General features: G+C 43.0%; 1 protein-coding gene across 4 annotated transcripts in view; it reads left to right on the top strand.

The window, feature by feature from the left end:
• Positions 1–26,632, top strand: part of AFAP1 (actin filament associated protein 1) — a 169,808-nt gene continuing 143,176 nt past the window's right edge. For 3 of the 4 annotated variants that reach the window (XR_012639367.1, XM_074951743.1, XM_074951744.1), the window contains exon 1: positions 1–145. The gene's annotated coding sequence lies outside the window, so the exon portion shown is untranslated. The remainder of the gene's footprint in view (positions 146–26,632) is intronic. The other variant, XM_074951745.1, reaches the window with a different exon arrangement.

The following is a 26,632-nucleotide window of genomic DNA, read 5'->3' as shown; positions in this document are numbered from 1 at the left end:
GCTCGCGGCAGCTGCCTCCTCCTTCCCCCTCGGCCTGGAGTGGAGCCGCGGCTCCCTGCCCGCCCTCTCCCCATTGTTGCGCTGGGTCTCGGGGTGGGCAGGCGCCCGGCTTTGCGCGGAGAATTGCTGCAAGACAAGGCTCGAGGTAGGAAATGTCTCTTTGCGGCTTCCACTCTCGCTCCGCTGCCCCTTTCTTGGCTCCCTGTTTGCAGAGCTCCCCCAGCCAGCCCCAATGCCAAGGCAGAAACGGGCCGCTGGGCTCGGCCGAGGGGGCTCTGAAACCAGAACGGGGCTTTCTCTGGCCAGGCTCTGATCCCCTAGGCAGCCCCTGCGAACAGCCCGGGGGCTGGAAGTCCTTTGGAAAGCACCTAGCCCAGAGACAAAAAAAGTCCCTCTCTGTTTTGGCTGGGAGAAGCACATGGAAAAAGCGGTGATGGAGCGAGAGCATCAGGCGGTAGCATTCAGTCAGTTACTGTTTCCCCCCCCCGCAAGATCTCTGGTGGTTGGGTTTCCCCACCCTGACTCCGGCGCTGTTACATGATGCAACCCTTGCGTAGGGTTTGAAAGAGCGACAATCCGGGTTGAGCTCTTCCCAGATTATGCCATCTGGTTGTGATCCTTGTGACTCCAGTCTCCAGTGCAAGGCACCAGCCTGTCTGACGGGCTGCCCCAACTCCGAGAGGCTGCTGCTTTGCACGGCAGAGGGTTTCATTATTTCCCCCCAGTTTCTGGGACAATCCACCCCGATTTTGCCATTTCAACCCGTTTCAGCACGGAAGCGGGGGAGGGGAATTGCATCATGTTACAGTCCCGGAGTCAGTAAGGGCGAAGGCAAAAAGAACCATCTTTCCAGACCTATCCCCACTGGCTTCACCAATATATTACCCCCTCCTTTGTATTTCCTGTTTAACGGAGAGGTTAAAACTGAAAAGCAGCTGTGTGATTGGTAGAAAGATGTTCAGTTCACAGCGACGTATTTTGATTTCTTCCACTGGGGATTTTTTTTTTTAAATTAAATTTTTAGTTTGTCGGTTCTGCTTGGAGATAGGTGAAATGTACCCAAGATTTAGCCCGTTGCAAAATGAGTAGTGAGGCAACAGAGAGAGATGTTTGGAAATTGAGCACATTCTCTAGTTTGTGTACAGAGTTCAAAGACTTCAATTGATTGTAAGAAAGGAAGGGATTCACCTGCCTGGAGCGGGAGGGTAGTATGGAGGAATATACATGTGACTCAGAGAAGAATCACCATCTTTCCCTTCCAGGGATGTTAGGGATGGAAAAGACTTCAGCTTTTCCAGTCTCTCCCATTTGTTTAATCAGTGTTTATTCCTCACACTTAATAGATTTTTAGTTAGTTAGTTTTTTCATGCTTGGACCATGGGTGATGGTTTCAAGCAAGATCAGAATGATAAAATAATGAAGCAGACCCCAAATGCAGAGGGATCCCTTCAAAAAACACTGTGTTGTAAAGTTGTGGTCGTTCCAACCTCACATCTTCTGAAGATTTCTGTTGATAGCACTCTTTGTTTTGCTCCATGGGAAAAAACTATATTCTGACAACATTGATCAACTCTACCATTCATGATATTTTTCACAAATGGATTACCCCTCCCCTCCCACACACAGCCTTGTGGCGCTGTGGAGGTACTGCTGTAGGCAGCAAAGTGCAATAACTTTCTCTGAGATGCTGGAAGGGGTGTCTAGGGAAATATGAGGTTAATTTTTCTATGTCAAGTCTGCGTAGGCATGGCAGATGGGGGAAAGATATTAGCTGGTTTGGCAGCTGGTAGTTTGGTTGGGATACTTTAGCAATGGAGGAAGAGTACTTCACCCATCTCTCCTCTACTGGGTATTCCTCAGCCATCTCCTATGCCTCCTGGTCACCTCCCAGGAAAAAGCTGCACAAATACCTTGCTTTTGTAAACAAGTTATTTTGTCTTTTGGAAGAAAATGGCAATGGAATAGGAGATCTGGGGCATTGGACACTAGGTAGAGGCTGAGTTGTGTTACCATGGCAACAGGATTACCAGAAATAGCCAGGAAAATCTTAAAATGGATTCTGAAAAGAAAAGGAGAGTACACTCTGCTCTATTTTTGTGAAAACACACTGGATTTTAATGGCAGTCCTGTACATGGAATAATGAGCACTTATTTCCCATCAGTCAGCCATTGTTTGGTGTTCTGTCAAAGAAAAATCTCTAGGCAACAGTATAAGCATTATGTTGGTATGATGAGCTCTCCAATAGAATCTTGGATGCTAGGGTTTGGGAAGATCACCTGGGTCAGAGCTGTTCCAAATAGCGTGTCTATCATAATCTCTTGAAAGGAGGGGCTAGCGATCACCAACAAATGCATGGAACACAGGAGCTTCAATAGACCGGTCATTAATAGTGTTTTAAAACCTTACAGGTTTTGGACTGAAGTATTTTTTTGTTTTGTTGTGAACATAAATACTGTAGTTCTATTTAATCTGCCTAGCCATCCATGTACTTTTGACGTGCTTTATCAAAAGGAACTAGTGGGGGACTTTATAGACAGAAGATGCTGAACTCATGCTTTGGAGGGACCTTTTCCAGAAAGTATGTACCTGCCAAGGGTTCCACCAAAGCTTTAGGTGGAGCCATGGGAACGCAAGCAAGATAATAAAATGGTCTCCAAGGCTTCTCCAAATTCAGGAGAATTTCTGACCTTTTAAAAGAGAGAGATCTTATTTATTTATATTTAAGAAACTATCACTGAAAGCAAAAGGAGCCAGATTCTGTACTGTAGTACACTTGCACAATCCCATTGAGTGCAGTTTGGTATAAGAGCAGAATTTAGATGGTATTCTAAACGTATCATCTATGAGTTTAGAGTAAGTTAAAGGTGGGAAAGGATGCTTATGGCTGTAGGAAATAAGTACATTGTGGTTGCGTCTTCAGGAGATTATTCTGTTTGTTGTTCCTTTTCAGTGGTGTAAGGAAAATCAACTCTAAGCCTAGAATGTGAATCATCTTGTCATTGCTACTCATCAAAGCTTCCCTGAAACAGAATGCCCTCTCAAACTTTTTTTTTCACGGACCACTTGAAAATTGCTCGGCGGTCCACTTAATAATCTTTCCAAATGTTGTTTGTACCATTAGCTAACTATTGTAAAACTTTTTGGATAAAAGCTCTCTATAAAAAACCCCTTAATAATAATGTTTTTTTGTTCTACAAATAAAAGCACACAACTCATATTTTAATATCAGTAGTCTTACCTTTCTAATGCGATGGATGTGCCCTCTATCCCCTGCCGCAGCAGCCCCTGAGCTGAAGCTGAGAAGGAGGGCCATCTCTCCCCGGCAGCCGCAGCCCTGGAGCTGGGGAAAGTCGCCTCTTTCTCTGGCTGCCGCAGCCCTGCATGTCCCAAATTCCCCCCATCCCCGCTTCCCCCCCATTGCCCTCTGTCACCTCCTATTCCCCCCAAGGCCACCACCTCACCTTACATGTGCGTCTTCTCCAGCGTCCAGGCACCTAATTAGTGGAGCCATGTCTGCGCGGCTCCACTAATTAGGTGCATGGCCCTTCATTCTTTTGTCTGCGGCCGCCCAAGCGTCCACCTTAGAAGGAACTATCCGCGGACCACCTGAATGGAGCTGGGACCACAGTTTGAGAAGCTCTGCCCTAGTGCAAAGAGTTGTCACTTCAGTGCTCCTTAGCAGTGTATGGAGAGGTACTGGCTTAGTTTCAGGCATTTATCTAAAACGTTCATTTCAAATGCCTCTGTCAAGGGGAGTATGGTTAACCAGGCATCCACTTGGTTAACCACGCTGATCCAAGCTGTTTCCTTTATTTTAGAAAAGGTGTGTGCTGAAGGGGTGTGTTTTTATATTGATTTAAAAAGATAATCTATCCTGATAAGTGGAAGGGGGTGGAGATGGCTTACTTTTTCTTCCAAAGGATTGGGCACATCTAGTTTATGTTTTTGTGCCTATTTTGTGCACTCTAAAACCCTTTTATTGGCAGCCTCTTCAAAAGATTCATGCATTTTTTCCATCTAGACCGATCAGTTACATGACTCATGACTGTCTGTGGATATATTTTTGTGTTTCCACTTAGTTATCACTGTGTCTATTGATTATTCACTGCGAACACAGAAATGGACAGGTATCTAGGTTCATATACTTCTGTAGGCAATGTTCTTAAGTTTTTCAACGAAATCCAGATTTTAGACCTAATGGAAATTACCTGAAACTCAGAAGTTTCACCTCAAAAAGAAAACCACCTCCATGAGAAGCGTACAGCTCTTGCACATCACTGCAAAAGCATCACCAGTAAGTGAAGACACGTTCTTCCTGTTTACACAGCTTTTAGCCTCCGCAGGATATCCCAGAGTGCCTAGGTGACCACTCTCGCCAGCAGCTCTGCTGCTCTGGCGTCAGGTAAACAGACATCCACCCCTTCCCCAGGAAAGCCCCAGGAACTTTGAAACTCCCCTTCCTGTTTTCTTGGCAAATGCTCACTGATCATCTGGCCAGGAGACAATGCCTGCTCTGTGGAGCAAATGATCCCCTGCTTGGACCCATGCTGAACTACTGGAGCTGATCAGTGTTTGGGGAGAGGAGGTTGTGCAGGGACCCAGGATGCCCCGCGATCACACCATTGCCCCCTTCCCACAAGACCCATTGTCAAACTAGAGAGAGCTGCACTGTGGGATAGCTGCCCTCAGTGCACTGCTCTCATCTGTGATGGAAGTGCTACAAATGTAAACACTCTCTGACGCCTGTTGAAGTAAGTGAGTACACAAACCAGTGCTTTTCTTTCACCGGTTCACTATCACTGGTGAAACTGACAGTGCAAAAACTCTGCAAGTGTAGACATAGCCTGACTCTTAGAAAAGTCACTGAGATCTTGCATTTAGATTTCTTGTGGGAAGGCAACTGTAAAAACTTAAATGCATATTTACCAGGTAAGAACAAGGTAATCAAAGAGAAAAATAATGTAAACACTTATTTTTCTACCTGGAAGTGGGTCACATTCTACCTTTGGCTGGGTTAATGGGATGGCATGAGTGACTGTAAAAGTGGCCTTACTTATGTTTGTTTCTTTCAGGGATGCTTACAGGAATAGGGTGGGAAATAATCAGAAATAAAGTCAAAAGGTGGTGTAAGCACAGCTGTGCCATCAAGGGCAGAATGTGGTTCAAAGCATGCATGATGCAGTAAGGTCTGATCCTGCAAGCTGCTGAGCACCCTCAATTCCCATTGAAGTCAATGTGAGTTAATGGCACTCCACTCATTGTGGAAGTGGCCCTGGAGAATATACTAGGTTGTGGGGCAGACCGATCAATGTCTAACTATGTTGTCCAGGGCTGTGAAAAATCCACTCCCCTGGGTAGTGTAATGAAGCCAACCTAACCCTCACTGTAGACAGCCCTAGGTTGACGGAAGAATTCATTCATTCCAATTCAATCCATTGACCTAGCTACCACCTCTTGGGCAGGTGGATTACCTGCACCGATGGGAGTGTCTACGCTGAAACACTACAGCAGTGCAGTTGTAGCATTTCAAGTGTAGACAAGCCCTCTGTTGCACATTTTGCTGCTGTGTCTATCAAGATAAATAGGGGGAAATGTTACTTTAAAGGATTGCTTTTGGCTTTCCTTTATAACGGCTTTGCTGTCAAAAATACAAGCACCTTGGGAGTAGACAGTGTATGTTTGCCAGTATAACTGACAAAAATGATTAGAAACTGATGTTAAAAAACAAAACAAAACTCTTGCATAAATAATAAAAGTTAATCTCATTTTTAAAAAGTAAAAAGGAATAAATATAAAAAAACAGTGCACCACTTGTTTAATTATAAGTTCTGAGACAATTCTGGGATTTCTGTTTTCTGACGGGCTGTCTCATTGGACATATCTTTGTCAGGACATGTTTTAGAACTGATGGGGATGGCTTTTTTGCTCCAGGGCACATACAGATAATTTCTGCACTTGGGCCAAAGGCTTTATAAGCACTGAATACTGAACAAAAAAAATCCCATCATTCATCAGTAATAAGCAGCAGAAATCAGTGCACAGGTGCTTTCACTTTAATCTGTACTGTTGCTGATGTCTCAGAGATTGGGTATTTTATCCCTCAGCTGGTAAAATGCAGCATTTGTGTATGTGAGGTAATTGTGGTGAGCTGTACTAAGTATACATTATTCATTAGGGAACTGTCATCATATCATGGTTGTGAATCCCTGAAGTCTCTATCCCTTTCCTAATCATATCTAAACATTTATAGAACACAAGAACTTGGTGTCATTCCACTTGATTGGTTGACCAATCTTCTGGTTCATTTAATACATCCTCTGCTGGTAGCCACTGCTAAGGAGTAGGTCCCTTACAGTTCATCTAAAATAAGAGTTCAGAAACTTGGCATATTTCATACATCCATAGTAACTAAACTACTACTGTGATCTTTAATAGACTATTCATAATTGCATGTTATCTTCATGGAAAAAAGGGGAAACTAAAAGCTACTTAATGGGACACGGTCTTGTTAAACTAACAAATAATATTAAGCATTAGGACTATCAAGGTGCCCACCTGCATTTTAGGCCTCTAAACTTGAGTGTTAAGAATGATTTGTTTGTCCAATAAAAAGTCTCTCTACCTAGTTGGTTTACATTTTTAAGAGATGAATTACAGATGCTAGAGCGATTTACAGGTGTTTGAGTTATGCTCCCTTATCATGGTAATGTCATTGTTCTAAAAGGGGAGTGGAAGAAGTGATGAGGGAGAATATAATTTGTATTGTTACTAGCAATTAGCATATGTGGTTAAATTGCCTAGGCATTTCTTATCAAGACCAGCTGCAAGCTGGGAATTGAGGAGTGGCCTTCATAGAATTTACTAGTGTAGTCATCAATCAGATATGGCACAAAGCTTTATCACATCCTATCTGTGTGGCTCACAGGCCACATGCTGTCTAGTCTAGGGAGAGAAACAAAGGGAACTACTGTAGGTTTTAAATTAAACAAAACAAACAACGATGAGCTTTTCCCATCTGCACTAACTTCATTGACAGATTTTGACTTGTACATTGTGCTGCTGGTCTGGTCTAATAAAATGAAACTGTTTTAAATCAACGTGACAGACTTGCACGAGGTTCTTATAAATTGCAGTTTCATTGATGAATCATTCACAAAGCCTGCATCACATCTTCTGCCTTCCACAGTCAAAACAGCTCAATTCTGACCCCAAGCAGAGTGCTATTTCATTAAGAGATCAGTGTGATTTGTTTAAAAACAACAACTAGGAATCTTGTGGCACCTTAAACGCTAACAGATTTATTTGGACATAAGCTTTCATGGATAAAAAACCCACTTTCTTCAGATGCATGGAGTGAAACTTACAGATGCAGACATAAATATACTGACACATGAAGGGAAGGGAGTTACCTCACAAGTGGAGAACCAGTGTTGACAAGGCCAATTCAGTCAGGGTGGGTGTGGTCCACTTCCAATAATTGATGAGGAGGTGTCAATACCAAGAGAGGGAAAATTGCTTTTGTAGTGAGCCAGCCATGCCCAGTCCCTGTTCAGCCCACATTAATGATGTTAAATTTTCAAATGAATTGTAGCTCTGCAGTTTCTCTTTGAAGTCTGTTTTTGCAGTTTTTTTTGTTGAAGGATGACTACTTTTAAATCTGTTACTGAATGTCCAGGGAGATTGAAGTGTTCTTCTACTGGCTTTTGTATGTTACCATTCCTGATGTCTGATTTGTGTCCGTTTATTCTTTTACATAGAGACTGTCCGGTTAGGCCAGTGTACATGGCAGAGGGGTATTGCTGGCACATGATGGCATATATCACATTAGTAGATGTGCAGGTGAATGAGCCCCTGATGGTATGGCTCATGTGGTTGGGTCCTCTGATGGTGTCGCTGAAGTAGATATGGGAACAGAGTAGGCAACAGAGTTTGTTGCAGGGATTGGTTCTTGGGTTAGTGTTTCTGTGGTGTGGTGTTGCTGGTGAGCATTTGCTTCAGGTTGGGGGGCTGTCTGTAAGCGAGGACTGGCCTGCCTCCCAAGGTCTGTGACAGTGAGGGATCGTTTTCCAGGATAGGTTGTAGATCGTTGATGATGTGCTGGAGAGGTTTTAGCTGCGAGTTGTATGTGATTTGTTGTTTGTTTTCATTTACTTGCTGCAAATCTGGGTGATGCAAAGTAAATAAAGGTTTTTGGACTGCTCTTGTTCTTAAATGAATTGATGTGTTTTTTTCAAAGATTTGAACCTATGAGTGGGTGTTTTCATTTAGGGGGGTGGGAGGGTTGGTTATTGCCTTAGCAAATGTTTCTATGGTGTTGTGGCTGTGGTCCAATGATGGAGTTCTGAGAGTATTAAACTAGAAACGTGTTACAGTATTTTACTCATCACTGGTGGCAGCTGTATGAGTGGATGTATGGCAATTTGTCTTGAGAATATGAGGAGAAGACAACCCACTGTGAGGTCCACTGACTAGGTATTGTCTACATTAGAAGCAAAGGGCTTGGCAGCCCACCCTGGACAGTTGCCCTGCAGTACTGTGCACCCTTCCCTTGTTCTTCTCTATGCAAACATTCTTTGTTCTTAACACTTCTGAACTTTTCCCTCTTCTTGGGCCTGCTCTGGGTTGGTGAGGAATTACTTTCAATATAATTAAGTTTTTCATTCCTCCTCCTCTTCCCCCCCCCCCCTTTTGTTTTTTTTAAGACCTCTGACAGTTTGGCAGCAGGGTTCCTTTGACATTATGAAGGACAGGAGGAACCCTTGGGTCAAGTAGCCGAGAACAAAATCTGTGGTTGACACCAGTTAGCAAAGGCTCTGTCTTCCTGGTTCTAGCCTCCTGCATTGCTCTTCCATCCTCCAGAGCTTAGATGGCATTTACAGACTGGTTTCTAGCAACTTTGTCAGAATACTATGAGTATAGCATGACCTCATAGACATAGGCTTTTTACCCCTTCGAGTTTCTTTGCTCGTCCAAACCTCCGCTCCACAATCTACTCAAAATGCTGCCACAAAGATTATCCTTTTCCTCTACTGCTCAGACCATATCATTCCCCTTTTCAAATTCTCTTGCTAGCTTCCGCTTGCCTTCTGCGTTAAGTGCAAGCTTCTTGTCTTCATCTTCAAGGCTCAGCACAATAGACAGCTATCAGAGGGGTAGCCATTTTAGTCTGTATCCAATTGACAGCTGTCCCTTACCTCTCTTCTTCCTTCTAGGCAGAGTCTTAGCTAAAAGTAAGGAATTTTCCTGTAGGATGAGAGAATGGGAGGCAATTATGACAAACAAAATTGCAGTATCTAATTTCATCTTTCTGTAGTACTGCCCAGTATGCGAAGCCATGTACATAGATGTTTATTACAGACTCCATTGTCACACAGTCTATTTGGCTGAGATCGGCTCTTGTTTCCTAAAATATGTTTAAGGTATTGACCTTCTTGCTGGTTTAAAAAAAAAATACTGCCTTGAACTGTTAACTGGTTAAGCCAGTGGCTGAGATAGGATGATCCAACCTTATTTACTAAACTAGGCAAGTCTCAGCAGAAGTTATTTGCATCACATGCCGGCAAACAAATTCTAAAAGGCGTAATAAACAGATGTGTATGGAAGTGTTTAAGTAGAGTTGGTCACAAAAAAACACTAAATATTTTTGCAAAAATACTTGTCCTCATATGTGGAATCATTGAGGTTAATTTTCCAGCTGGCTTGAAAAAAACATGACTCCAATGGACAGTGATTTGCTCCAGTGAGGTTTCAAAGTCTGTCTGGGCTTCTGTGGTATAGAAGTGTGACAGTTTTTTTTTTTTCTGTGATCCAATAGCTGAGCTAAGGACTGTGTTAGACAATCCTTAGCTTGGTGTGTGACGAGTAGACTACTCACAGTCCGCAACACAGGGGGTATACTGATTACGTGTCCAGGGGAAAGGGGCGATGGCCAGAATACTGCTGTCTTTCTACAGATCTGGCATTGTCCCTTAGGGCTGTTGGCAGCTGAGTGTAAGTTAGAGAAACCCTGAAGCTATTTTAGTTTATGGTGAGGTGCGGGTAGTTTCCTGACCAGCCCTGAGAGATGGGAGACGCAAAGATGGTATTAAAAATCCATCTTGCGAACTACGAACTAACCAGATCTTCCACTTTCTACTGAAATATCCCATTACTAAAGAATACCTCTTTAAAATGAAAAAATCTTGCTCAGTATTTTAAAAAAACAAATGTCTTCATGGTCTAGAGCCTGCTCGGATGTGCAGAACTGTTCTACTTGGACAACCCCTCATCCACACCATGTGCTTATAATGATGAGCATAAAAAAGCAGTGAGATTCTCTCTGGTCCAGGGAATTACCAGGTGGATAGAAGGTCCTTTAGGGAAAACCCTAACAGCTCATCCAGAGATGAAAGCCCAGGGTGTGATTTTGTTGTTGTTGTTGTTGTTGTTGTGAGCTTAGAAACCAAAGAAACCCAACCTTAAATATCTTGGGGAAACTTCTGGGCAAGAGCCAGTGTGAATAATGTTTAGTTTAGTTGGGTTGGACCCCACCTGCATACATAAGACAACCACATTTCCAGTTTTTTTTGTTGAAAAAGTATATTTGACAATCACGATCTCATCTAAAATGAAAAAACAGGGAAGGTACAAAATTTCCCATTTTAAAAACAAATAAAAGCAAAAACCAAAACAACCCCACAAATCAACCAACTAAATAAATAAACCCAAACAAACAAAACAAATTCCTTTGCGGAAAGGAAAAGCAACCCATCTGTTGGAGAGTTTATTTGCTCACATGACTCGTCGGCTTTTCAGATGTCCATGGGATCACTTGCATGCTTATATGCTTTGCTGCATCAGGGCCCTAGCCTTGTCCTCTCCTGCGACTCTTGGGGCATCTCTAGACTAGGAAAATAGGTTGTGTTTTAACATGATTTCACTAGTTGTGGTCAACCCAAGGCTCTCCTAGTGGCCAGCTAGCATATTTTAAAACACAAATTATTTTCCTAGCTTTAGTTCATTTTCTCCTTTCTGCCCAATTCCATTATCCTTCTGTCTTTCTGCCCACTTCTGGAACAATCATTCTTCCTCCTTCTATGGTGCTACTCAGCCTTGGCTCTCTGAATATTAATACATGCTGGGTTGGTCATAGGAGGCTGCAACTTTTTGAATTTCTCAGACAAAAATGGGCCAGTGTTGTTTTTTTTGTGAGAGACACCTTCGGTTCCTGATCACCCGGGGGACTTATTGAAGGAATGGGAAGGGGAATGTTTCTCAAGCCATGGCTCCAGTGTGGGATAGCTGTTCTTTTCTCCCGAGGATGCAGCTTCTCTCTGAAGGAGATCATAGAATCATAGACTTTAAGGTCAGAAGGGACCATTATGATCATCTATTCTGACCATCTGCACAACGCAGCCCACGGAATCTCACCCACCAGCTCCTGTAACAAACCCCTAACTTATGTCTGAGCTGCTGAAGTCCTCAAATCGTGGTTTAAAGACTTCAAGGTGCAGAGAATCCTCCAGCAAGTGATCCGTGCCCCACGCTGCAGAGGAAGGCGAAAAACCCCCAGGCCCTCTGCCAATCTGCCCTGGGGGAAAATTCCTTCCCGACCCCAAATATGGCAATCAGCTAAACCCTGAGCATGTGGGCAAGACTCACCAGCCAGACACCCAGGAAAGCATTCTCTGTAGTAACTCAGATCCCACCCCATCTAACATCCCATCACAGGCCATTGGGTATATCTACCACTAGTAGTCGAAGATCAATTAATTGCCAAAATTGGGCTATCCTAATGGTTCAGGGCCGACTCCTCCAGGTGGAGGCATGTATTGGTGGTGCTGTTTTTAATTTTTTTTTTTTTTTTACTGTCTATGCTCATACTCTGGAGTGCGGCCATGTCTCCTTTCTGCAGATGCTTCTCCAGGCCTTACTTCGCTGTGATCCTAAGAGTATTATTGTGCTGTACTGTAGACTGGGTTTCAGACAGAAATCATGAAGAGCCACATGCAAAGTCAGCCAGGGAACTGCACTGTTTCCTGCAGACTTTTGGGATAGTGATGTCTGGAGGCGCTCTCGCTCCATTGTTAGGCAGTACTGCTGGCCAAAGGCTACTTACTCCCAATCACTTCATTTTTACACTGTGAAATCCAGTGTGAATATATTTGTTCAGTCTTCCATGTCTCCCACACACTTTTCTCACCATTGTTGTGTTTCTGTTAGCATGTGTCTCCCTCTCTCTGCCTGTGCTTCCTACTGAGGCTTTAATGCCAAACTGTTGCTGGACCTGAATTTCCACCAGGCATTTGGTATGTTCTGGGAGTATTGTCGGGAGAAAAAGTCCTTGTTTGAGTCCCTGAGACAGTGGTGGGATGTCGGGAAGGTCCAAATCTAGTTGTTCTGCCAGCAGAACACTCAGGCTGCTGCAGTCTGTATATCATGCGGTGAGTGCCCTGGAATGGACCTTCATGGATCTTCGTGACAGCCTCGATGTGGGGAATGTGGCACAGATGCACCAGTCTCTTACTGAGATGACCAGTTTCTGAGTTGCTTGATGGAGAAGAAGGTGCAGGGAGCTGTGGTTTGAACCCATTTCATCAAGATGTGTGACACTGATAGTCCCTTGAGGGTTGTTTTTGTTTTGTTTTTTGTTTCAGTTTGAAGAGAGAGACTAGGGACTGCCAGCAGATTCACTGTCTCTGGCTGCCTGGTGGTCATCTGATGGCTGATTCTACCAGGACCAGGAAAGTAACAGTTTCCTTTTACAGAGCTCTGTACTTGCCTGAAATGCTGCTGATGGATGAGCTGCACAAGGGGTCACCCCATCTGAGTGGCAGGGAGAAGCAGCATCTAGATGCCCCTCCGTTCTTAAAAGAGCTCTGGTGCGGTCCTTGCAAGACAGGCCCCAGGTATCGATGGTCTGCCTTCTGAATTTTATAAACGTTTCTGGTATCTTATTGGTTCTGATTTCTCCTCGCCCCCCCCCCCCCCAACCCACCGGTGGTGTTGGATTATGTCTAGGAGAAGGAGCAGCCCCTCAGTTGCTGCCAGGCAATAATCACCCTGCTTCTCCAGAAAGGGGACCTTTGTGATGTATGAAACCAGAGACCTACTTCCCTTCTCTGTTCAGATTATAATGTTATATACAGGGCTTAGCAAATCATCTGAAGGATTATCTGGACCCTTTGATGTACCTTGATCAAACGTATCCCTATCTGCTGTGTTTTTAAATAATGATTCAACCAGGTTTTTAATCTGGATTTGGGGTTTATTTCAGTGGACTAGGGGAGAGCTTTTGATAGAGCTGACCATGGCTTTCTTTTTAAAATGTGAGAAGCATCTGGGATTGGGCCACTGTACTTCTTCTTTTTTTTTTTTTTTTTTTTTTTTTTTTTTTACTCATACCATAATGTTTTTAGTGTTTTAAAGATTAATGGAGGTCTTAGATGAGATGTCTCTCAGGGGTGCCCTCTTTCTGGGATGTTGTATGCCTGGAGCCCTTCTTGTACCTCCTAAGGCCGGGTCTACACTAGCAAGCGTATCGCGGCAGAGCTGTACTGATGCAGCTGTGCTGCTGTAAGATCACTTGTGTAGCCGTGTTATGCTGATGGGAGAGAACTCTCCCGTCGACATAATAAAACCTCCTCAATGAGCAGCGGTAGCTATGTCGGCAGGAGAAGCTCTCCCACCAACATAGCTTTGTGCACACTACTGTTTATGCTTAGAGTCCTGCAAATCCGCAGGAGAGCAGGTGGGCAAGCTGTGATGAACCGCGGGGCAGATCCTCCACCTGCCCTAGGCAAGGGGCTTTGAGGGCAGGGACATGGGCCAGGGGCTGCTTGGGCCTCACGCCCTGGGCAGGTGGAGGGTCCACCGCGGCTCCCCACAGCTGCCCGCCTGGCTTTTATCATGGCCTGGCTGTGGCTCTGAATCACCCCCTGGCCAGAGCCAGGTTGGGGAGAGCTGCGCTGGCAGCTGTGGTGAGCCTGGGTCCCTCCACCTGCCCTGGGCTGGGGGGCGAGGGGACTGGTGGATGGCCTGGGGGGTAGGGATATTGGGCGGGGGGCAGGGACACGGGCCAGGGCTGCTCAGGCCCCCTGGCCAGGGCAGGTGGAGGGTCTGCCACAGCTCCCCACAGCTGCCAGCACACCTCTCACTGACCTGGCTGGGGAGTGGGGCAGCTCGGAGCCTCAGTCCAGCCCCCACATAGAGTCCTGCAAATCCGTGTATTTCCACAGATAATTTTTGCAGATGGTGGATCAGATGCAGACACACATTTGTGTATCCGCGGAAGGCTCTACTTATGCTGACAAAACTTATGTCTCTCAGGGGCTGTGTTTTTTCCCACACCCCTTAGTGATGTACTACTCCTTGCTGACATAAGCCCTGGCCTTAGAAGCTGACTGACCAGCCTCTCTGTGCCAGTGGTATTAGATGCTTTTCCAGTTTGTCTGTCCGTCATTGTCAGTGACGTCTCAGATTTTATCACATCTAAGGGTGACATGTGGGCACTTTCCACTTGTGTGTCAGTATGTGAACAGGCATCTTCTGTCTGAATCAATTGGGCTAAGAGCAATTCAATCTTACGGGGGTCTTGGGAGTGCAGCAGTCTACCATTACTGCCCCAGCAATTGCACTGAGGCACTTGTGGGATTGAAGTGTTGGGGTTTTGGTTTTTTTTTGGTGGGCGGGGAGGGAGATCTGACATTATATGTTAAAGAACTGGGAGGGGGCTGAGAAGAAGGAGCAGAACTGCCTGTAGAAATAATGATGGCTTCTTCCAGGACTTTCTTTTTCGGGATGGTTTTTGGTTGCCAGCAACCTTGTGGCCTCAATGTTGTGACACCAGCTGGTGTATCTGGAACCTCCCCCAGGGCTCCTGGACCGGATTCAGAGGTACATCAACCATTTTCTTTTTTGGAACAGTTACCACTGGTTGTGCCCTGCTTTGCTGTTCTTTCCTTTAGATGAGGGGAACCAGGGGCTCATCGAGCTGGCCAGCGGGGTGTTGGCTTTTTGTCTTCAGTCTGTTCAGCAGCTGCTCTGCTCTGTGCCCCTGGCCTGGGTGCCCCTTCTCTCTTTCTCTCAGTCATCCTGGGGAGATGGGTTTTGACTCTCACTTGTTTCCACTAGCACCTGGTTGCTTAGAGAGTCTGGATTTGCCTCCATTCTACAATGGCCTCTTCAATGCCTGGTGACTTCTGTAGCGTAGCCAGAGTTAACAGTGGCCACTGCTGTAGCCCTGCTAGTGCAGATGCTCTAAGCTGATGGCAGAAAGTTCTCCAGTTGACTTCATTACTCCAGCCCCTGTGAGCTGCAGTAGTTATGCCGGCAGGAGAAGCCTTTTTTAGAAGTTTTTCAACAGCTTGTTAGCAGTTTGGAAATGGTTTTCTCCAGTTTATTCTTGGAGTGAGAGACAACACGCATGTAGGGCCTGTTTCCTGGTTTCTTACTGGTCAGGCCAAACTGGCTGTTTTAAAATCTCACAATGACAGCGGTGGGGGAGAGGGATGTGATGTGCTATTCTGGGCACTGAGTGTCACCTTCCTGCAGATTGACTACACCTTTTATAAATTGACTTGTAATCTGGACACTTTTCTGCTGACCCTGGTGTGTTAACAGTGTTTTGGGTGAACTTGGTGATGGTAGGAGAACACTTCAGTCTTCCTGGACATTCTATAACAGATTTGAAAGTAGCTATACTTGAACAAAAAAACTTCAGAAACAGACTTCAAAGAGAAACAGCAGAACTAAAATTCATTTGCAAATTTAGCACCATTAATTTGGACTGGGAGTGGCTGGCTCATTACAAAAGCAGCTTTGCCTCTCCTTGAATTGACACCTCCTCATCTATTATTGGGAGTGGACTACATCCACCCTGATTAAATTGTCCCTGTCAACACTGGTTCTCCACTTGTGAGGTAACTCCCTTCCCTTCATGTGTCATTACATAATGCCTGCATCTGTAATTTTCACTCCATGCATCTGAAGAAGTGGTGTTTTACCCACGAAAGCTTATGTTCAAATAAATCTGTTAGTCTTTAAGGTGCCACCGGGCTCCTTGTTGTTTTGCTGATGGTCGTGCCTTGGTGATCCATGTGTAACGGTTGCTTAGGATTTGTTTATTTTTGTTTATATATTTCTCTGTGTATGTGGTCATTCACAATGTAGATATGATTTTATGTTGAATAAACTTTTTTTCATGTCATGTCTCTCTTTTTAAAATCCAGCTATGGAGCTCTTAAAAGGAAATCTAGTGTGAAAATAAGCAGCATTGTAAGACTACTCTGTAAACAGTAGCTCTTTGTGCAACATAGGCAGAACTGCACATATGCACGAGAGATCTGTGTTAGCATATAATCCAAACAGACAACTACAATATTGTTCATTTTACAAACAGAACCAAAAATGTAAACCTAGTTAGCACTTGATTTTTAAAAGGTGTTATATTTAATTTTATGTTGTTTTCCCTTCATTTTAACATCTTGTTAAAAAGGAAACTGTTTCTTCTATTACATGTACACAAAAGCAGCATGAAGAGAGGGAGTTACAGTGTAAACAAGACTTCTCCAAGCCAAGAAAGAGTGGTTATAAGTGAACTTAAATATCCTATTTTGAAATCTATTACCCCACCAACTCCCCCCATGAAATTTTCAGACAATCTTTGTGAGATTTTTTTGCCAGACTTAGGAAGCTGGAAAGAATGGGGGCAGTCTGTTTACACAATGAAAAAGCACCCAGCTAGTAGTAAATGCTATTTTCAAACCGCTAAATGAGTACTAAAAACAATGAAGAGACACACACGAATGTAAAAGCCTTGTTGGTTGCGAGCCATCATTCAAGGTGCATTTTCCTGTATAGTGTTAAAGTAGCTAATAACACTGCTAACATTGTTACACTATTGTAACATTTAGTACTTATGTATTTGCTTTGTGTTTAAATGTAATAAGAAAGAAACATACCTTAGGCCATGTCTACACTAGCCCCTATGTCATCAAAACTTTTGTCACTCAGGGTTGTGAAAAAAATCACACAGACCAACATATGTTTTGCCGGCATAAGCGCTCGTGCGCATAGTGCTATGTGTGTGGGAGTCGCTCTCCCACCAACATAGCTATCACTGCTCATTGATCTAGTTTTATTATGTCAGCAGGAGAGCTCTTGCCCATTGGCAAAACGTGGCTACACGAGCGCTCTTACAGCAGCATAGCTGTATCGGTACAGCTGTGCCACTGTAAGCTTGTTAGTGTTGTAGACATGGCCTTAGAAGAACAGTAATCTTCCTTATGATGGGCCTACTCCTGCCTTGATAGAAGTCTAGCCATTGCCTTTAAAGGGAGCAAGATCAGGCCCAATGTGGGAGAGGGCTCAAGGCTGGGGCAGAGAGTTGCGGGGGGAGGGCTCCAGCTGCAGGTGCAAGCTCTGTGGTGGAGCCGGGGATGAGGGGATCAGGGCTGGGACAGAGGGTTGCCTGTCCCCCGGCTGCGGCAGGTTCGGGCTGGGTTGGGGCCGGGGGGGGGGGGGCACTGAGGCAGGTCTGTGCTGGGGGAAAGGCATATCTCCCCGACGCAGCCCTGAGGGCCTGTGTGGTGCTTAATAGGCAGCTGCGTGGCCACGTGGCCGTGCAGCTTAGCGGGAGTTTAGCTGCCTGGGGAACCGCAGGTGTGGGTTTGGAGGCCTGCGATCCCTCACACTAACAGGGATATTGAAATAAGAGCAGAATAAAACACTCACTCACTCTGACATTATCAGAATATCTGGGCTTTTTCTTGGAGGATGAGGCAGAGTTCTGGTTCATTGCCTCCTCTGTTAGGAGGATGAGGGTGTGGTCTACTCGCTGACAACAGCCAATTCTATGTCTCCATGTCATCTGACCCTGCTAGTGCGCTTGAATGAATGACCCAAAATCCATGGAAGCTAGTTAGCTGAGGCTCCATCCAGATGAGGCTGCAGTTGTGTTGATCAGCTGGGAAAGGGGAAAGAATTGGCTGTTATATAAATCTGCACCCTGACTTTGAGCAGAGTTTGGGAAAAGTAGGAGGATCTGCCATTTGTTGCAATTTACGGGATGTTATTACATCCTTGGCTGCTCTGGATGTTCAGGTGGCAGTTGTGCCCATGCATGCTTTTTGCCTGGTTGTGCTTGGTGAGTTGAGTTTGTTACATTGAACTTGCTGCTGTTGTCATGAAGTGAAAGAAGCATGAACAAAGTGTGCTCTCTGTGAGGCTGTGCTATGAGACTGTGTGGAAGATGGAGCTAGAGCAGAATGAGGATGCCCTCTAACCAAGCAGTGTGTCATACAGACACCAGTCCTTATGACCAACACTTGGAAACTTATTTGCACCTAGGGGAAGTTGTTATTTTGCTTCGATCTATAAACCCCTAATGATTTAGGGCTCGTTTACTTGAGAGCCTACCAGACACTAAGAAAAGCACTCAGCTGAACCGTCTGAGTTAGAAGAAATAGAAACATAAAGGTGGAAGTCATCCTGAACTGAAGGCACAACCACCCATGCTTGCAACAGGCTCGTATACATGCCGAACAAAAGGAAGGATATGATGGAAACCTGTGAGACTCCATATGAAAGTACTAAAGAGTATTGTAGGTGCTCAGTACATCTACAAAAGAAAAATCTAAAAATTGAAATACCCAAAATTAGTGGGCACTTTGGAATATCTGAGCCTAGTCCTTTCCATGCCTCATTTCCTCTGTCTACAAAATGGGCATATTATTGGTTACTTCACATTTATATACAAACTTTCATCTGCAGCTACCAAAACATCTTAAAAAGAAGTGAATAATGTGATTAGTGTTCATTATTATTACTCTTTGTGATTGATTTCATTGACTCTAATAGGGCTGGGTAAGTGTTGCAGGATCTCGCTATACAATAGCTTCACCACTACATTACATGACAATATCATTGCTTGCCAAATTATTTTTTTAATCAAAGCAGCTTTTGAGATTTATATATGCAAAGGATGTCTCAACCAGCAACACTGAAAAGTATGTTGTAATTATGGGATCAGATTTTCAAATTAGATGCACATACATTTGTGTACACCTATTTTATGACCTCTAAAATTGGGCATGCAACTCTCCTCGCATTTACAGGCATGTAAATTAGAAGTAACTTGCCTGAAGTCAATGGGGTTACATGGGATTAAAACTGGTATAAATGAAGGGATGGCCATCTCCTGGATTTGTGCAAACATATTGACTCTTTGCACTCATAGATTAGGTGCGCCCAAATATCGACAAATGTGGTGGTGTGTGCCTAACTCTGAAAAACTGGCCCAGACTATTTAGATGTCTGCTTATGTATTATTCTGGAAGTTGATGAAAGTAAATAAAAATGTCTCATAGATGAGACTGGTAACCCAGAAATGAACTTCTTATAGTGGAGACATAACCCTAACAAAATGGGTTTTATGGTAGAAATTGTCTGCTATATGCCAGCTGCCCTACCAGGTATTCCTATAAAATTTATTTCACCATCTTTGCAGAAGTTTGCTTTGCAATGTCTGGGTCTCATGGAAGACCATCTGTATGCCAAATGTTAATTTATTAGTTACGAGGAGATTTTCCATGTAGATGGAGGTATTGCAATACATCAGTAGTTTAAATCATTTGCATCTGTGTAAGTTAAGTTACGAAAATTAAATAACAGGCTAAAAATAATGGGGCTTTGCATAGGATTCAGCAATATTTAAAGAATAAAAAACCTTGTCCTCAAGTCACTGTAAAGAATATTTCTACTATAGAGAATGTGAAAAGGAAATTGCCCATGCACGGTGCCTTGTACTTCGCAGTCAGCAGTGTGAGGTAAATTGACAGCGGTTTATATAGCTAGAGTTTGTGGGAAAACTTTTGATTCCTATGCTGTTCTAAAAGGGACACATGGAGGCCATATTTTCTTAGACGAGGTAGCGTCTGGCTTCAACCAGTTACATGTGAACCAGTTTATAATATTAAACTTATTTCTGAATAATGCCCGAAACTTTTGTTTCTGTTGAGTACTGAAAAGGAAGTCCATAGAAAACTGATAATTTTGAGTTTATATATAAATATCAGTCCTTGGTGAGATACTACAGTGAGATATAGAGAGGCCATATAAATAGACAATTGAAAAATGTGGTTTTCATCAGCCTATCTGATGTAAAATATGGTATTGCAAGTTGATCCCCTTAGCGTGGTGGTTTTTTTTATTTGTAGCTGGGCCCTATTTTTAAACAACAATGTACAAAGTAGCCTAAAGTGTTGGGAATCCTGTATCCCAGCACCCAGCAATACCAAAACCTCTCAAAAAGGAAATGGAAATATAAAGGCATGGTATATTTGTATGTGTAATTCATGATCAGCAAAGTACTTTAAGCATGTGAGTAGCCCATTCAAGTCTATGGGACTAATTGCATAGTTAAAATTAAGCGTGTCCTTAAATTCTTTGTTGAATCAGGTCAAATAACACATCTCAGTGGTGCAAAGGGCCTTGTGCAAGCTCCCTGGATTGGAGTTAATTTTACCCATAAAGTATATTAGTGTACATAACTCTAGTATCTCTATATTGTTTGTTTCATTGTTTTGCTGCCTTTCTGTGATGTATTTTAAGTATTGGAGAGTGTGCTATTTTTATTAATAATGTCACTCCTTATGAATAGTTTTATTTAAAGCTGAATAATATCCCCTATTTGAAGATGGCTTTATTTTGATTATCTTACTTACAGTACATGACCTTAGAAGCATAGAATACCAGGGTTGAAAGGGACCTCAGGAGGTCATCTAGTCCAACCCCCTTCTCAAAGCAGGACTAATCCCCAATTATTGCCCCAGATCCCTAAGTGGCCCCCTCAAGGATTGAACTCCCAACCCTGAGTTTAGGAGGCCAATGCTCAAACCACTGAGCTATCCCTTCGCCTGCCCCCTTCTGAAAGGCTGTTTGTTTATTATTCTTCAAAACTAGAACAATTGCGGAGAATCATTCCTGTAGTTGTTTTAACTGTACTCCATTCAAAACAAAGCATTTTTTTTCTGAAAGATTAAGTGTTAAATATGGTAAGGATCTGGAGAGATGAAATTTGCAACTCTGTAGCATTTATAAGAAAGTACCGTTCATAAACACATCAAATTCATTCAAGTCTAGACTGCCACATAGCTAGAGTTTAGTTTAGACAAGTATGTATTTACATGTTCTTTACAAGGAGGTATAATATGGGGAACAGCTGGAGTTTGTGTTAATCATTATGTATTAAAACAAGGATGAAATAAAGCTAAATTATAAGGGCATCAGACCCTTTCAGATATTTTTACACGGTCCCTGATATTATAGCATGATGATCAGGATCCGTAACATAAGAAAATAAGCTGTATAACAAGGCCTTCTAGGAGGTGATGTAGCTCTCTCAGATACTTATATAGTCCTCATTACCATTGTATCTGAGCACCTCACAATCTTTGATCTGTTCATCCTCACAACACCCCTGGAAGTGCTGTTATCCACGTTTTACAGATAGGGAACTGAGCCACAGAGAGACTAAGCAATTTGCCTAAGGTCCCGAATCCCAGGCTAGCACCCTAGATGGTTGGCCAATGAACATCTATGCTATCTGTTAAGCTTAAACAGCTCCCTCAGCCTGAAAAGTGGGGCTACAAGGGTATTGAAGGCTTTTTGTGTAGGCCTTCTTTGATGGGGATGCGTTTCACCCCCAATTAATGGTTAACAATTAGCAACGGTCAGTGTTATACGTATTTATAACTTTGTAAACGCTTAAGCGAATCACCTATCGAATGCTGCTTTGAGTTTTTGACTTAGAATTATAAGTTGCATACAGGGTCTTTATTTAGGAAGGTAGGGAGGTCTGACCCAGCAATCTAGTTACACCACATTCTACATGTGAATTGATTCTGGACTTGAGTCATGTACTCCTTGACAAGTGGGCTGGGAATACTACGTAAGTAGCATATGTGCTCAATCTTTCAGATGATGGAAGTGCCTAATATTTTTCTTTTAAGCAACTTCACCTGTAGCCTTGAGACTGCTTGGTGGGAGCTGAGTCTATTCTCCTCTGTCAGAGGATGGCTGGCCAGCCATCTGACCCTACCTCTTTATCAACATTCTGACAATGTTTTTTTTTAAAAAAAAATCCAGTTAGTTTTGGACTAATTTGGAGAGTGCATCTAGCCTGATGAAAACTTTGTCTCATATTGCCTGAAGTGTCATGCCTTTTCATTGTGATTCTACACACTTGTGTGGCATGACAAGGAAGTTGTTTGCATGCTGTCAAAAAAAGTGCAGTAATAGGAAAGTTAAAGGATATCCACTTCACATAAATAATTATTACACATTATTTGTACTCTGGTAGCTGCCAAAAGGGTTTGGGGCCCAGTCATGCTTGGTGTTACGCTAATACTCTGGGTATGTCTTCACGGCAGTTAGCTTGAGTCAACTATGCTTAGCTTTCTTGAGTTGGTCCAGTTCGACCAAGAGAGGACATTGCAAAATCACACTTTGAGCTGATGTGTCTATATTGGTGCTGCACTCGCTGGTGTGCGACGCTGAAACTTCTGGGGGCACATCTCATGGTACTATGCACTTCAGTAGGCTGAACAACACTCAGCAAATTCGTTGCTCATGAATTGTGGGAGAACTTGTCTGTTCTTTCAGGCACACGGGGAATTGGGGGAAAGCAGCGGAGGAATAGCACCACTGTGAGTGGCACTAGCCTGTTTGTGTCTACACTGCAAAGTGGTCGTGTTAGTAGCTGACAAATGGTGCTAACTAGGATGTTAGCGTGTAGACCTAACAGGCCAGCCAACTTGAGTTAAAAGCACGAGTTAAGGGGTTTTGTGTGTGGATGGGAGCTGAATTAGGGGCAATACTTGAGTTATAACTTCAGTTAACTTTGCAGTGAAGACATGGTTGTGTAGATTGTACTATGAACAGTGCAGTTGTACATGTATTTGTTATGTTCCCTTGTATTCAGATGCTCTGCATAAAATTCTGCACTCATTTTCACTTACCCCAGTCTAAATCTGTAGAAATTATATTACATTTAAATTAATCTGGATTTTCACTGGTGTAACTGAGAGCAGATATTCTTCTTGTTTTTTCTCTGTCACTCAAAGGCATAAAAGCCAATGGCTTTTGGGCTCATGGCCCAAATCCTGAGTCTTTTAACACAGTCCTTATTCAGGCAAACTCCCATAGGTAGCCTAGCCCATGTTATTCCCTTGCTGCCTTGCTGTATGGCTCTGTACTTTGCTGGCTGATCCTAATCACAATTGACTAAGTGCAGAAAGGTGTGGTGGACAGGGGCCAGAGGGTCTCTAGGCCTGCTTCAGTCAGCTGCTTTGGCTGCTGCTCAGATACAGGATGACAGAGCCCCCACCACATGCTAAGATATTGAGAGGAGCTGCTTCTTTGACATCCTCCAGGGTCTGGGTGCCCTTGGGGAGGGGGCAGGGTTGAGTGGTCAGGCTGATACTATATGGCTGCTTTGGAGGCTGGGAACAGCCCTCAGGTCTGGATTTTGCCAAGGGGTTTGTGCCTTAGACTCTCTGTAGACCAGGACCAGTGTCAGCAGCGGAGAAGAAAACATGAGATAATGTTGAACATTCTGACACTTCTGTAAATCATTTTTAATAGGAGGAACAGTTTACATGTGTATGAAATGTAACAATGGCAATATAAATAGTGCTTCATTGACCTTTTCCTTGCATGATAAAAAAGGCTACTGTAGGAAAACATTGATCTGCTTATCTGACAAATTGGGAGAACATAAAGAAATGGATCCAGGGCCAATTCAACCAGTTATGGAGTGAGGGGAACAGGTTATCTGCTACCATTCAATCTGTCCAGATATTATTGCAAAGTTTCAGTCACGAGGGAAAATAGAGACAGGGATATTTATAGGACTCAATTCTATACATGTCTTTCTAAAACAACCATTCTTGTGGCATTCTATAGGACTCTTTATATAATGTTTTAAAAGCTTAGATTGCAAATATAAGAAAGTGTGCATGATACACTTTTTTCTAAGATCTCCCCTAAAGTTAGTAAGTTATTAATTAGTTTTGACTTTGAGAGAGTTATATGTGAAAACAGTTTCTTATTAATTATTTAAATATGACTGTGCAATGTAAATAGAGAGGAAAGGTGTAAAGGAATCTTTTCTCTTTGAGAGAGATTTGAATTGAGATGTTGGTTTTTTTTAATAAGTTCATAACTTTCATAAATATGTTACCTTAGCTTCCCAAAATAATACAGTCAGAAAAATTAGGGAAAGAAACCTTTCACATTGTAACAAGAGTGAAGTTTAAAGGGAAGCTGTTAATTTGTGCTGCTTTAGACTGAGTAGCTTCAAATAATTTAGTTTCTGGTAGAGCATCTTTTATGATTTTCTTAAGTTACAACTTATTAATTTCCCCCTGTTGATGTTCATGAGGGACCTTTTCAGCAAGGGAGAAAATTCACCGTTTTTTGTGAGGTTTAGGTAGTGCTGGGTTCCGGGTCTTCCAAGCCTTGAGGCTGTTTTGAATATTTTATTTAAAGCCAGGTGTGGGCAGGTTGCAGACTACCTTCCCAGTCTTCCTCCTTGGAAGAAATGGGGGACTGCATCACTTTCTGAAGTGTGAAGGAGAATTTTGACACCCTCCATCAATCTCTCTCAAGTGAGAATCTCTCTTATTCTCTCTCTCTCTCTTGGTTTTTCATAGATAATGAATCTATCATCTCTCTCCACCCCCTCTTTCCCTGTTACAGATGGGTATGAGCGTCACTGTTACTGTCGCTTAATGTGCTGCACAAATGTTGGGAGAGGGGAGGGAGGAAGACGTCCTGAGTGGGGTGGGGGTGGGAGGATCAAGTTTTATGGATCATGATGGGAACAATGGCACTCATTCTGAGGTCTTGGAAGGTCACTGAAGGTCCCTGGGCATGCATTTGTTTGTGTGTGTATTTATATTATGTATATATGTTTGTTGTTTAGGGAGCAGTACCAGTATGGAAAGGGAAAATGCGGGCTGGGTGTTGTGCAGCAAGGTTGCTTTTCCTTTGACTTGTTAGAGCAGTGGTGGTCAACCTGCGGCAAACTATGCCCACTGGGAGCTGTGGGCGGCCATGCCTGCGAACGGTCAATGTAAACAAACTGTCTCCTGGCCCACCAACAGATTACCCTGATGGGCTGCAGGTTGCCCACCACTGTGTTAAGCTATGTATATTTGCTCTTCAGCAGGTTATCAGAGCATGCCTTGCTTGGAAGGCCACAGAAATTCTGTGTTGGATAGGTCACTCTATAACAAAACAACTGGAAGATGCAACAGCCAAGATTTATTAACCACACATGCAAAAGCTATTTGTGTGTGTGTGTGTTCTATATCAACCACATTCAAGTACTGTGAACTGCTGAAATTACAGTAATGCCACCTTTGGCCTTAATGTTTATAATTATTTTCAAATGCAAGCAATAGCTATAGGTAGGCTTACATTTGGTTCTCGCCCCTGGGGAAATACATTCCAAATATGTGTATTATCTCGTATCTTTATGGAATGTATTAACTTACAGTGCAGCTCTTTCTTTTTAAAGGCTAGAAAGTAACTAATGCAAAGAGAATGGTAAAGTTTATTCTGAATATTTCTGATGGAGTTTAACAGTCCAGTAATGTTTCATGTATTTTTTTTTTTTTCTTCTGAAGTTTGACTTTAGGCTCAATAATCATGATCTCAATAGAGAAATGTTTCTGTAGCATGGAGATAGGACAACAGTCTATCACACCTAATCTTTACATTTCAAGTATTTTTTTATTGATAATTTAGGTTAAGTGGAGACTGGCCACATCTGAAACTGGGTGAGCAAATGTTACATCCGTGGATTGTGAGTGATTGTTCACATCACTGAATGTCACGGGAAAATAGATGAAGTCTGAGGAGCTAGTCCTCTAGATGAAAATTGATGCAGTGTAGTTTTTATTTCTAAGCCTTGTTTTCAAACTAAGTATAACTTGACCATATACTCAAGCCTCTTAGATAGGGAAATATTATTTGTAATTGAAAATTCTTAAGCACTGAGATTAATTTAGTTATGCTATTATACAATTTGCTGGAGAAAAAGCTAATATGTTTCGGCCAGTGTTGAGATGAGACCACAAAGAGAGAAGTCAGCATTTTTTAGCGCTTGCTGTAAGCTTATGAGATCCATACACAACCTGGAAAATTGGTGCAGAAAAAAGGCCCTTAAAGATTGAGAACAGAAAGCAAGGAGGCTCTGGTGCTTGTAGTATATGAGGAGAGATAAATCCATTTTGAAGAGTAGAAAGTTCTTTTGGTGTAACTCGGGACGCAGGTGCAGCACGTACCTAGTATATCCTGAAATTTGTTGCCTGTAGGTGTCAGTACTCACTCCCTTGTGAGTAATGATTTCAGTAAGAAAGCGGTGAGTTGATGTTAACATTGTTTGTTTAAAGGGCTACCACTTATAAAGAGTCTAGGGCTTAGCATACTGCTGTCCTGTCTTGCTTCTAGATAATACAGATATTTCTCTGTAGCCAGGTAACAGACCTGGTTCTCTCCTTTCTTTTCTTTAACACAGTGATGCCAAACATGGTGACTAAATCCAAAATAGCTATATGATTGCCAAACAGAGCAAAAATTGCTCAT

Source organism: Natator depressus, chromosome 4 (genome assembly GCF_965152275.1).
Source record: "Natator depressus isolate rNatDep1 chromosome 4, rNatDep2.hap1, whole genome shotgun sequence".
Lineage (NCBI taxonomy): Eukaryota > Metazoa > Chordata > Testudines > Cheloniidae > Natator > Natator depressus.
The sequence above is the reverse complement of the archived record's forward strand: the minus strand, read 5'-3'. Positions and strand labels throughout refer to the sequence as shown.